The following is a 14812-nucleotide window of genomic DNA, read 5'->3' on the forward strand; positions in this document are numbered from 1 at the left end:
TCGAAATGAAGCAGAAGTTTTCTTCTATGATCGATCGATATACACATCAACAACTCCAAATTGGATTAGTTTCTCCTCAACAAATAAGTACTTGGTCCAAAAAAATCCTGCCTAATGGCGAGATTGTTGGAGAGGTGACAAAACCTTATACCTTTCATTACAAAACCAATAAACCAGAAAAAGATGGATTATTTTGTGAAAGAATTTTTGGGCCTATCAAAAGTGGAATTTGTGCTTGTGGAAATTATCGAGTAATCGGAGATGAAAAGGAAGACCCGCAATTTTATGAACAATGCGGAGTCGAGTTTGTTGATTCTCGGATACGAAGATATCAAATGGGCTACATCAAACTCGCATACCCCATAATGCATGTGTGGTATTTGAAACGTCTTCCTAGTTATATTGTGAATCTTTTAGATAAACCTCTTAACGAATTAGAAGACCTAGTATACTTCGGTGTGTGATTTGATCGAAATTCTGATTTTGCAGATTCGAAATGAGAAACTGTCATCCCATTTAAACCAATCGGGATGCCCTTACCTGACATGTTTCTTGGTAGGAGTAACATGATGCTCAGAATTAGGGATGTATTCAAGACGCTCCCCAAAAAGGGAATTGATCTATGGTCGATTTCATAAGAATTTATAGTTATACCTCGTAAAAAAAGACTTTTTCTTTTGTAGAATTAAGCAGTTCCTTTTTTTAGAAAAAAAATGATGTTCAAGTAAGCAAATAGAAAGGATGTCATGGTTACAAGAGTCTATCTATCGCATATAGACTTTAATCGTGGCCTAACTGTCGAGGTGAAGTCGGGACCTAAAAGATCGAATGGAACAGTACATAGACAAGTAAATTCATTATGAATTCCAAGGTACTCTCTTTAATTAAGAATTACGGGATTCATCATTCGAGAGGAAGTAGACTACTCAAGAATTTCACATTTCATTTATGTCATAATTGAATAAAGAATTCATAAAATCTAAATAAAAATAATAAGGAAGACAGAATCAATGAAGTTTTGCTTGATTTTCACTGAAAACTTGAGTAAGGAGTAGATCCTTTTGGAGTTTTCTAGAATCTGAAAGCGTGAACTCCTTTCTTTTTCTTTTTTTCTTTATTTGACCTACTTTAGTCGGATGAAAGGAAACTTTCACGTCCGATTTTTAGGGGGGGGGGGAGATCCTATCCCAATTTTTATTTTGCTAGGCCCATAGATAAAAAAACCCACTTTTTTACGATTACGGGGTTTATTGGAATATGAAATTCAACCCTGGAAATACAGGATCCCAATTTTTTTTACTACCCGGAGCTTCGATACATTTCGAAATCGAGAGATGTCTACCGGAGGAGGTTCTATCAGACAACAATTAGCCAATCTAGATTTACGAATGATTATAGATTATTCATTGGTAGAATGGAAAGAATTGGAGGAAGAGGAATCCACAGGGAATGAATGGGAAGATCGAAAAGTTGGAAGAAGAAAAGATTTTTTGCTTAGACGCTTGGAATTGGCTAAGCATTTTATTCGAACAAAATATAGAACCAAAATGGATGGTTTTGCGTCTATTACCAGTTCTTCCTCCTGAGTTGAGACCAATCTATCATATAGATGAGGATAAACTAGTGACCTCGGATATTAATGAAATCTATAGAAGAATTATCTATCGGAATAATACTCTTACAGATCTATTAACAACAAGTATAGCTACACCAGAAGAATTAATAATATCTCAGGAAAAATTGCGACAAGATCATGCGAGAACCACCTCTTACTGCGAGAACCGCGAGAACCAATGTGAACACAACAAAAAATGGCTAAAAATAGCTAAAAATCACACAAATTTTTTTTAATATTTTTTATATAAAAATTGCTACTTTTCGAAGCCAAAAAAAATTAAAAAAATTTTTTTGCCACTAAAAGTAGCGATTTGAGCATAAAAAATATTAAAAAAAAAATTATTTTTTTAAGATTTTTTTAGGTTTTTTGGGGGTTTAGGTTTTTTAGCTATTTTAGGTTGTGTTCACATTGGTTCTCGCGGTTCTCACAATAAATGGAGTTCTCGCATGAGCCCCTCCCTACATATATATATATATATATATATATATATATATATATATATATATATATATAAACGGGATCTGGAGAAAACGCTCAAAAGTGTGAGAACGGTGAGAACGCATCCTGGCCTAACACGTGTCACGCAGCATAGAGAAGGGCGGAGGGGCTTTTTTGTCCTTTCATCTTCTGCTTTTCCGAATATTTTTTTAATTTTTGGGGTTTAAGATTTTTGGCGTTAACCAAATTCAATAATTAATGGCGTTTAATGGTTTCATCGTATTAACATTCTGGCGTTTATGTCGTTTATTCAAATCGTATGCCATTGGAACCCATGGTGGTCAGGAAATCTATCTGAATGGCGTTTTTCAAGGCATTTTAAAAAGATGGCCCATTGTTCTATTATTTTTTATAAACATTTTGGTGTTTGTGGTATCTTGGCGTTTTACAATTGTTAGATTATATTTCAGCCACAGTAAAAAAATACAAGTGAAATAAATAAATGAAAAATCCTAATCGGATCTCTCTTCATAATCTTCACTATCATCAGTCTCTCTGTTCTTTAATAGTACAAGAACTGTCACAAAAAAAATATGGCGTTTTATGTAAAACTTAACAAACCCATCGGTTTGATTGTTTTGCCTGCTCGTCTGTTGAAGTGTCTTTTTTGTGGATGTTTAGGGACATAGATCTATGACGTGTGGGTGGGTTTTTCGATTTTTCTTCATGTTGATCCTCATCTTTATAATCATCCCACTCTTCAGTATCATTGATCTCTTCTCCTCATCCAAGCCTTCTTCAAGAACAAAAAATACAAAATGTCACATGACTGGCATCAGTATCTTTTTTTTGAATTTTTGTCCATCTCATGCAGCAAAATCTTACTGATTACTCGCCTCCGCTAACAATTCATTTAGTGAAACTTCACGAATAACAATACTAAATATCCAAAAAAGCATATTAGCCATCTTTGATTTTTTTGGCGTTTTACAGTGAGTGGTATTTAGTAGTATTGGCATTTGTTTTTTTGTTTGATCAAATGGAAGTTGCTGAGACGTATCATTTTATAGGATCTCTTTTTGGCGCCTAAGTTAGGCGGTGCGTTATTATAATAAAGTATTAGTCTTTTCAGTTACTATTTGTAATTATTGTTTTTGACAAGCTTTATCTCTGAAGTCTGTAACACGTCCCATCTTTCAAGTTTGGCGTTTTAGATTCTAATTTAACAAATTTTCCCTATCTTCAGTATTACTGATTTGTAGTTACTGTTTCTAGTTATATTTTCAAGTTTGTTTTTTATTTATTTTATTATTATTTTTTTTTGGTTTTTTATAATACTTGTCCAAAGTAATTTTATGATGGTTTGATAAATGCCAAAGGTGTTAGACATTTGGCTTTTTGGCGTTTTTATTAGATATGGCGTTGTTTCTATATAACAATTAACTGAAGAAGAAAATTAAACAAAATAAATATTGATCTTCCAAATCTTCACTGTCACCAGTCTCTTTCTTCTTTTGAAGCATCTTTACTGGCTGTTTCGACTTTCGTATGATTTTTTTTTTTTTGAAGTAGTTTTTTGTCGCCGTTTGGAAACACAAAGTCTGAAATCAGCCTATTTTTCTATAATTTTTGTCCATATCATGCAACAAAATGTTATTGAGTTTACACCCTTTCAGCCAAAATGTTATCTTTTTGGCGTTTTACCGAGAAAAAGAACGCCACAAAATAAACCATCTTTAAACTGTAAATTTGATCATGCTAAAATCAATAAAGTGTTGTTGTATGGTGATGGATAATATTGTTAATCCTCAGTTAAGAAAGATAACTGACAATGTTGTCCCCCCTCATACAGCTACACTTTATTGACAACAATATATTTGATGGTTGGGTTTTCTGGCGGTTATCAGATGAATGGTATATATTAAATGTGGCGTTTGGGGTTTTTGTGTGTGTTTTTAATTGAAGGTCTGAGTTGTTGTATATATAGGATTTTTTTGGCGGTTTTTTAGGCGGGATTTTACTATCATTAAGTTTGGCGTTTTATATCTAATGGAATTTTTAGTTAGAATGGTGTGTGATTTTTGTTTGGCGTTTTATTTTCATGAGATGGCGTTTTGTTTAGAGTAGTCAAAAGACGCTTTTACCATTAATGAAACGCGTCCACGTAATAAAATTGATGTTATTTACGAAAACGCCACAGCGCCAATGTAGTCCATAGATTGTTTTGATCGGACGATCTATAAGCGTTCTCACCGTTCCCACACTTTCCATCGTTTTCTCTAAATCCCGACCCTATATATACATACATATATATATATATACATATATATATATATATATATTATATATATATAAGGTTCTATGTAGAACACTAAATATTAAGAGAATACGCAGAACAAAATGAATCACTTATTTTTTCAATCCTAAAAAGTAAATGAAAATGTTATAACTCTAAGATTTATTGTTTCTCACCCTAGAATTTAAAACAAAATATGAAAAATCTTCAGTTTTAACTTTTAAATAACCTGCACACATGTAGGTTATGTGTAGGCTAAATTACCTAAATGTATGTAGACTACGTGTAGGGAGAATTATATGATTATATATATATATATATATATATATATATATATATAATACACATATGAATGTAAGAAACATAAAATTTAAGAAATATGAACCTTAAATCCCAAAATTTAGTGATTTAGAGTTATTATTTTTGTTCTTGCAATAAGTAGTGTTCTGTAATGATCCTTATCATATATATATATATATATATATATATATATATATATATATATATATATATATATATATATATATATATATATATATATATATATATATAACGGATCAGGAGAAAATGACTCAAAGTGTAAAAATGGTGAGAATGATTTTCAGCCACAAGATCTTTATGACTTGTGGCTGAGATTGATGCGGTGGCATTTTTGTAAATATTGTGAACCTTACAACTACCAGAAGGGGTAAATTAGGAAGATCCAAACAATGGTACATATGCCATTTCCCCCATCATATTTAAACATCCATAACTTTTAACATGATTATTTTTTAAAAAATATTACACCGTAAAATCTAGCGTTTTTTTTTTTATTTTTCCAACGAGTATTCTGTTGATAAACTTACGAAAAAAATGAATTGGGTTTTATGGCGTTTTCAAATTTGTGTTTTATGTCGTTTTTACATTATTTTTATGGTATTTTTCTGAACTGGTTGTTTTTATGGTGTGTACATATACAAAATCGATGTTAAAAATATATTGTTTTTAACAAAGTATCGAACTTGGAAATAAATATATATTTAGGAATATATATATATATATACACACACACACACATACATACTTGAACATAATCAAAGATCCATTGGAATAAGATTACATGAAACAAGAATATGTATTTTTGATAAAATATATTGGCATCACTAAACAAAGCTATCGTGTGAGACACGAATACATACAAGGGGCTAGGCCCCGGATATCACACGGACAAGCACAAACAATCGTGTGGGACACGAAGTCATACAAGGGGATAGGCTCCGGAGATACACAAACAACGAATACAAATGTATATATAGATACATTACACAATGAACATACAGACAATCAATCACCAACACGTCCAAACAAACAAGAGCTACAAACAAACAAAACAAAGACAAGTCTTAACAAGGTTCATGATGAAAGACTTGTACATGATCAACAATGGGCCTAAGTGCCTTAACAAAATTAGGACACTTGTAGGTCGGAATACAAACAACGAAACCCAAGAGATTGCTAGCAGGTTTTGCACAAACGCAAATTGTGAGTTCATGTCCCCTCTTATAAATATATTATGTTTTTAAAATTAGGGGGAGATACATGTTACACAATGGTATAAAAGCTAGAATGAAATCACCATAGATCATGTGCGAATAAGTAGAAAAACACGAGTAGCCATTAATCACACATATAGACCGAGGAATAAAAGATGTAGATTTATTGAGTCTTAGCGAGCTCCACTCCTTGTACGTGAGACTTTGTTGGAGTGATTTTGTGTCCCAAAGTCAGGGATCACTATGGAATTAGTGGCCTGGTAACGACAGACATCGTATAGGTTTGGTTGCTTACTTATGTCAGCACCCATATTAATGTATTAACTACACATTAATTGATCAACGAATTTCATAGACGCTATGCATATTGGTTTTCGATACAAAGCTATTCAAATGTTTTAAAGATTCATTTGAGACAAAACAAAACACATGCACCAACATTTTTGTTGAATTTTTAACTTAACATCTATTTCAGGAAAGTAAGCCCCACATGGTTGGAAAGCAAGGAAACAAGGAACCAAGAAACGATGCCACTTTTGGAGGGTTTGCCTCTTATATATCGCCTTCGTGCGAGGATATAGGAGCCAAAACCTTGAATTACAAAAAGAGTTAATTACTATTTTCATCCCTGTGGTTTGTCAAAAATCACTATTTCAGTCCATTAGTTTAAAAATTGCGATTTCGGTCCATGTAGTTTCACTTTCGTAACCATTTCAGTCCACCTCCAATAACCCCATCCATTTATTCTGTTAAGTACACGTGAATTGACCATAATGCCCTTATTACTAAAAAACAAAAAGATATCTAAATGGGTTAATTACTGTTTTCGTCCCTGTGGTTTGTCAAAAATCACTATTTCAGTCCATGTGGTTTCACTTTCGTAATCATTTCAGTACAGTCTCCTAACACCGTCTTTTTTACCGTTAAGTTTTTTATGAAATACCTAAATTACCCTTGTGTTAATTAAATAAAAAAACTATCGAAATTTAAAAGATTATATTCTAGGACCCACTTGTTAAAACACAACCCCAGGCTACCCCACCCCACTCCATCCCGCTCTCATTTCCGGCAAAAGTTTCCGGTCATCTTCTCCGGCATCACAACCCCACCCTCTTAATGTCCGGCGACCCATTACCTCACCTCAATTAATATCTTCCTAGCAACATCAATTAACATAATAACTTTAAAAAATAACGCTTACCTGGATATTTTCCCATTCTAAAATCCAAAATTAAAAGAGTAAACTTCCATTTTGGTCCCTGAGGTTTGGTCACTTTTGCCACTTTAGTCCAAAACTCAAACCTTTTGCATCTGGGTCCCTGTGGTTTCAGTTTTATTGCCATTTTGGTCCAAAAGTGAAATCAGATCATATTTGTCTCGTAAAATCATGCTATTTTGTCATTTTCCTCAGGGACAAAATAGTCATTCTAAGCATTAATATATATATATATATATATATATATATATATATAAATAAAATAAAAAAACCTCAAAACTCTGCACACACTCTCTCTCTAAACACCCCCCTCTGTCTCTCTCTCTTCTCTCTTTCTCTAACACCACCGCCATGAATGCAAGCAACCTCTCAGTCAACTCAGTGAGTTGGGCTCAGAACATTATTCTGAGAAGCAGCCTCAACATACATTTGTGTTGCCCCATCAATCTTCTTCACTATTGTATTATTATTATTATGTAACTGATTAATCTCGGCTAACCGCTCATCCAACCGCTGCTGCTTCTTCGCACGCGATTTGCGAGCAGACTCTAGGTTCGATATCATTCTCTTTCTCTTCCTTTCATCAAGATATGCATACCTCGGGTCGTTATCAGACCGCTTAGAAGGCAGGTGGTTGTGGTTGTTTGGTGATGACATCAGGTAATCGAAAGATAAAGAATTCCAATTTCCAAGTAGGACAGTTAATAGGGTTTATGCATTGGTTTGATAATCGAAAGATGAATAATTCCAATTTCCAAGTAGAACAGTTAGGTTTGGGAGGTATCAGGGCTCAATAATGATGAAATAACAAAATAATTAACGATTCTTAACTAAAAAATAAGAAAAAACTTAGGGCTGATTCAGTTATTCATGAAAGCTCGTGAAACCAGTAGAGAAAAATGATTCAAACTATCTGCAGAGATTTAGAAACACAAATAATTCAAAGGAAAAGATGAAGAAAACAAGAGAGAGAAAGACCTTGGAGAGAATAAATAAAGGTAGGTTTTTTTTATTTTATTTATATATATATTAATGCTTAAAATGACTATTTTGCCCCTAAGGAAAAGGACAAAATAGCATGATTTTATAAGACAAATATGACATGATTTCACTTTTGGACCAAAATGGCAATAAAACTGAAACCACAGGGACCCAGATGCAAAAGGTTTGAGTTTTGGACTAAAGTGACAAAAATGACCAAACCTCAGGGACCAAAATGGCAGTTTACTCAAATTAAAATTTTGGAACCATATATGTAAAAATAGTGCCAGACTTCTACTTCTACTGAAGCCATGGTGGGTCGAACCCTACAATCCAATTTAAGTCCATATGTCATACAACAATAAAATCATATAAATCCAATAATAAAATCATATAAGTCCATATTTAATTAACACAAGGGTAATTTAGGTATTTCATTAAAAACTTAACGGTAAAATAGACGGTGTTAGGAGACTGGACTGAAATGGTTACGAAAGTGAGACCACAAGGACTGAAATCACAATTTTTAAACTAATGGACTGAAATAATGATTTTTGACAAATCACGGGGACGAAAACAGTAATTAACTCATTTAGATATCTTACTGTTTTTTATTAATAAGGGCATTATGGTCAATTCACGTGTACTTAACAGAATAAATGGATGAGGTTAACGGAGGTGGACTGAAATGGTTACGAAAGTGAAACCACAGGGACTGAAATCACAATTTTTAAACTAATGAACTGAAATAGTGATTTTTGACAAACCACTGGGATGAAAACAGTAATTAACTCATTACAAAAACTATATATTGTTGAAGGTCATTTTGTGAACTTAATACTTTATGATGTGTTGTAAACAATATGCTTAAATCTTGTTTCGTGATTTTATATAACATTTGACAATGGCATCGTGGTTTTTTTTTTTTTTTATCATGTAGAATGTTTATACTGTCGAATGCAATGAGAACCTTTCATAGTCACGCACACGCACTTCCGCTACGAGCAGGGTGTGACAAAACTTGTTTTGATACAACTTGTCATGAACGCCATATGAGCATAGTTCAATATTCAATTTACTGAATAAGAAAATTTTGCGATCGAAACCAAAAACCAAACAAAACTAGATTCGGTCCATCAATGGTGCAAAGCTAATTGCCCATTTCCAATAGGGGTGAAAGGTTAGATAAGTTCAAAACCGAACAAAAACCAATTCAAACTTTGGTTTAGTTTTCAACCAAATATATAAATTTTTAACCTCTTTACTTTATTTTTATTTCTACCATCATTTGTTATTGGGTTGGGTAAAAGATGTGATTAGATCGAGCAAAATTACAAAACTAAAATAATCATTATTTGACATTCAGGTTATATGGTTCAAACTAAATTTATATTTATAAAACCGAAAACCAAAAATCCAGTTTGATGTAGATGCAAACAGAACTGAAAGAATCGAATATGTAAATCCATCTAGTTTTAAACAGTTTTGATTTTATTTAATCGGTATGAAACCGAATATAGTGAACACCCCTACGTTGTGCTACGTCCCTAGATCCCCATAGACCAACTATTTCGTCACACTTATGTTCACAAGTCACACAATAGTTGGATATCAAGATACACAGCACTTATATCACACATTATTTCCTTAAATCATTGAAGCCACTTCCGAAGTATATATTGGGGTGACCACGATCCAAAGCATATGAGCACATTTTTGAGTAAGTTCTATAAATTTGGTGCGCCACATTACGCCAAGTAATTAAAAAAAAGAGTAAACCTCAATTTTCATCCATGTGGTTTGCTGATTTTAACACTTTCAGTCCAATAGTTTAAAAATTACATTTATCATCCATTAGTTTGCTGATTTTAACAGTTTCAGTCCACACTAGTGTTAGATTTTAACAGTTTCAGTCCACACCAGTGTTAGTGGTATGGACTGAACCTGTTAGAATCAGCAAACTAATGGACTGAAACTGTTAAAATCAGCAAACTAATGGACTGAAACTGTTAAAATCAGCAAATTAGTGGACGATAAATGCAATTTTTAAACTATTGGACTTAGAGTGTTAGCACAAGGACGAAAATTGAGGTTTACTCTTAAAAAAAAGATAACACCTATATTTTACAAGCAAATAACACAAAACATGTTTAATAACAAACGAAAAAACACACTCTCAATCCACAATAAACTTACCATGAGTGATGAGTCCATTGCATGTTTACAATGCCTCTTTCTGTTCAATGACTTCCCGATATAGGTGAGTAAATTCAAAAGGGAAGGATAAAAAATACATTGTAAATAAAGAAGACGATAGAATAAGTTATTTTCTAAATTTTAAGTGAGTAAGTTCAAAAGGGAAGGATAAAAAATACATTGTAAATAAAGAAGACGATACAATAAGATATTTTCTAAATTTTAAATAACAATTGTATAATAATTCTTTGGGTAAATTACACTTTTCGTCCTTTATGTTTGTATCATATTGCAATTGATAGCCTTTAACTTCAATAATTACAATCGTAATCCTTTATTTAGAAAACTCATTACACCTTACGTCCTTTGGCCTTAACCTAATTAATTTTTATAGTTAAATCTAGTCATGTGAACCTCACATGAGAGCAAATTTGTCTTTTATCTATTTATTTAATATATATATATATATATATATATCAATATATAAAACAAAAAGTTCTGTTCTTTAACTCTGTTTCAGACTCGGTGCTTCTTCCCCAACCAGCACACAACTGAAAACCCTTACTTTTTGAATCCAAAACGCAGGTAACGAAACAACTTCAACAACGAAATTGATTAAGGGTTTTTGTTTCCCATGTAAAAACGACAAGAATGCCCACCAGAAGAACCCAAACCATTGGTCTGAGGGTGGCTATTTATTTCCATTTTCGCATCATTCCGTTTATCGATCGTTTTCTTTTGCCTTTTTCCGTCAACGGTTTGACGTTTACGCCCGAATCACCATGTCTCTTTGGTGAATTTCTTGCTGAACTCTGGAAACAATAACGTGGGAACAGAGGAATTTCAAGTATTTCTATGTTTGTCAAGGTTCGAGGCGTTGATCTGAACATAGTAGTTATACTAAAACAAACCGACACATAAAAAATTTGGAATGAAATCGCCAAAAGATTCGGTATTCAGTCGATTTATGTTTTTAGATGATTTCGTTTGTTTCGACTGATCATGACGGGTGCAAATAGTTCTAAAAATGAGTCTCGATTCAAGGATTTTAACTTTGGAAGCAATATTACAACACAGCAATGAGATTTGTAAGGATTTTCGCGAATTCGAAATCTTCGACAAAGGACAGAAGCAGCTGAGGGTGTTAGGTGGTGGCCGGAGTGGTGGTGGCAGTGGTGGCCGAATGGTGACTGGAGTGGTAGATGAAGTTTAGGTTAGGTTAGGGAGAAAGAGGGTGTTGACTTTAGAGAAGGAATATTGTTTGTTGACTTGTTTTTTTCAATAAAACTATATTAAATACCAATTAAGTTAGTACAATGACTAAATTACCTTTAGATGACCAGATCTAACTGAAAATTTTAATTTGATTAGTGTTAAAGGACCTAACATGTAATGAGTTTTCCAAATAAAGGATTAATTATTGAAGTTAAAGGCTGTCCATTGCAATATGATACAAACATAAAAGACGAAAAATGTAATTTACCCTAATTCTTTTAATAAGAACTAGTGTATGTTTAGCAAAAACAAACAGACTATTGAAAGTAACAAATTGACTATAAGACAAACAACAATAATAAAAAATATATAGCTTAGGAAACTGAGACCACTATTCTGTTCACAAACTCTTTTCTCGCTCTCTTGGCACACGATTACACTGTCTTCGTCAACTTAGAAATCTTTAAAGATACTTTGTTGATTCTTGTTGAGGATATTACCAATAGCGAGATTTGTAAAGCACCTAAAGGATTATGTTACAGGGTAATTCTCTTAAAAATAAGAAGGTTTTAAAGACATGAGCAAAATATAACACAATGCCAGAAAATATAAAACAACGTTGAGGAGAAAAGACACAATGAGTCGCAAAAAAGACACAATGACACAAATATAAAAAAGACACATTGACACAAATATAAAAAAAGCACTATGCTAAATAAAAAGAGACAATGATCTAAACAAAAATTTTAAAATCTACAAACTAAAATCCAAAAGCGAAAACCTAAAATCTCATATTGTAGAGTTCGATAACACAGTTCCAGTGCCTCTTAAATGAATTCAATTGAAGTCTGTTTAATACTCTTCCTACGACTTGCTATTTTTGGGAGACTCCTACTCTTCCTACGATTTACTGTTTTGGCCCCTTTGGTTTAGCCATTTTAACCATTTCAGCCAAAAAATAAATCTTTTAACATATGAGACCTCGAGGTTGCATTTTATAACGGTTTTGGCCCTTGACACTAACTTTGTTACTTTTTGCAGTTAATTGTAAGGGTAATTAGGTCATATTATACCATATGGGTTGTTTTTGATAATTACAAAGTTCTTTTATATTTAAAAGATTATTAATGCAATTACTCAAGTTTTTTTTATTATTTCGTTATTTAACGATTATTATTTAACAAAATAAGTTTTAAATATACAAATAAATATGTATTTTCATTAACCGTTTGTTTTTATAAAAGTGGTTTTAGAAAATAATTTGTTTTTTTACATTTTCTTTAGACCATCCATCGTTTTTAAAATTGTTCTTTTTAAAAACTATTTGTTTTTTAAAATCATTCATTTTAAAGTCGTTTGTCTTTTAAAGTTTTTTAAACACTTCATTTATACAATTCTTTTTAAAACCATTTATTTTTTACACATTTTTAAACAACTTACTTTTTTAAGTTGTTCATGCTTTAAATTTTACAAAACGACGTGTATAAAAAACAAAAAAAATGTAAGATTTGAAAAAAAAAAAAAGAAATATTCTAATAAAAAATTTGCAAAAGATCATTCATTTTTCAAACTTTTTTTATAATAGTTTATTTCTTTGTACCGTTTGTTATTCAAAATTTGTTATTTTTTTAACCTTTCGTTTATTAAATTCGTCCGTTTTTTAGTACCTTACACTTGTTAACTTATTTTTTAAGGTTTTGTTTTTTATAAACGTCCTGTTTTTAATCTTCGTTTTTTAAACCAATCGTTCGTTTAAAATCGATTGTTATTAAATTAATTTTCTGAAGTTCTTTTTCCGTAAGGGCTATAAGTAAACTGAATAAAAAGTTTCAAAAATGAACGTTTTCAGAAACGGTTCTAAAAGAACGGTTTAAAAAGAAACACTTTTAAAATTAATGACTTAACGAATTATTTAAAAAAGTAAAAAAAAATGATTTTAAAAAGAATGGTATAAAATGAATTCTTTAAAAAACTTTAAAAGACAAACAACTTTAAAAAGAATGATTTTTAATAAACAAGTGGTTTAAAAATTAATAATTTTAGAAACGATAGACGGTTTAAAAAAAGCTAAAAAACAAATGATTTTAAAAACGACGTTTATAAAAAACAAACGCTTAATGAAAATGCATATTTATTTGTATATATAAAACATATTTTGTTAAATAATAATCGTGAAAATAACGAAATACTAAAAAAACCTTGAGTAATTGCATTAATAATCGCTTAAATATTAATTGAACTTTATAATTATAAAAAACAACCCCTAAGGTATATAATTACCTAATTACCCTTAAACTTAACTGCAAAAAAAGTAACATAGTTAGTGTCAGGGGCCAAAACCGTTAAAAAATACAACTTCGAGGTCTGATATGTTAACAGATTCCTTTTTAGGCTGAAAACATTAAACTGGTTAAACCGCATGGACCAAAACAGTAATTTACTCTTAATCTAATCCATATGTTACAATGTTGTTGTGTAGCACTACCTTAAAAGTTAAAAAGAATATACGATCGATCAGTTCTACGTTGGAATACAGAATTTTAACAATTCCACAAAATAAAAACAAAATTTTAAAACTTTTGATAAAGGTAATCAAGGTATAGAGCCAATTATTGTGGCTAGAAAGTTTACAGCAAGCTAATCAATGTATAGGAAGTAAAAAGATATATAATTTATACACATCGAAATTACAGCTTTCTACAAGCTAGTCTTGAACACTACTTTCTACTTTGGTTCATTCAAAAGAAATACATATAAAAACGATAAAGGCCAATGAATACATAGGGTATCCAATGTAAATAGAAATAGAAGATATCTGCTTAAAACACTTTAAAAATAGTAATAGAATTATTTGAAAAGATTGTTTATTGTACGATTACGTAAATATGTAACATAGTCGTGTATCTCCACTAGAGTTTTACACGATCAAGTAAAACCCTAATAGCCTGTCCATGTAATCTTTATAATTCTTGGGCTTTCTACACGCTAGTCTTGAACACCACTTTCTACTTTGCTTCGTTCAAATAAAATACATATAACAACGATCAACGAAAGGTTACTGAATACATAAGATTTCCAGTGTAAATAGAAATAGAAAATTTCTGCTCAAAGCACTCTAAAAATAGCAATAGAATTTTTCGAAAAGATTGTGTATTATACAATTACGTAAATATGTAACATTGTCGTGTGTTTCCGCTAAAGCTTTACATGGCTAAGTGAAACCCCAAAGACCCATCCATGTAAACTTCGTAATTCTTGGCCTTTCTACACGTTGATCTTGAACACTACTTTCTACTTTGCTTTGTTCAAAGGAAATA

At 31.6% G+C, this 14812-nt stretch overlaps 1 pseudogene; it reads left to right on the top strand.

The window, feature by feature from the left end:
* LOC118483803 overlaps positions 1–56 on the top strand; it is a 4065-nt pseudogene extending 4009 nt beyond the window's left edge.
* Positions 57–14812: the final 14756 nt, after the last annotated feature.

This window comes from Helianthus annuus, chromosome 11 (genome assembly GCF_002127325.2).
Source record: "Helianthus annuus cultivar XRQ/B chromosome 11, HanXRQr2.0-SUNRISE, whole genome shotgun sequence".
NCBI lineage: Eukaryota > Viridiplantae > Streptophyta > Magnoliopsida > Asterales > Asteraceae > Helianthus > Helianthus annuus.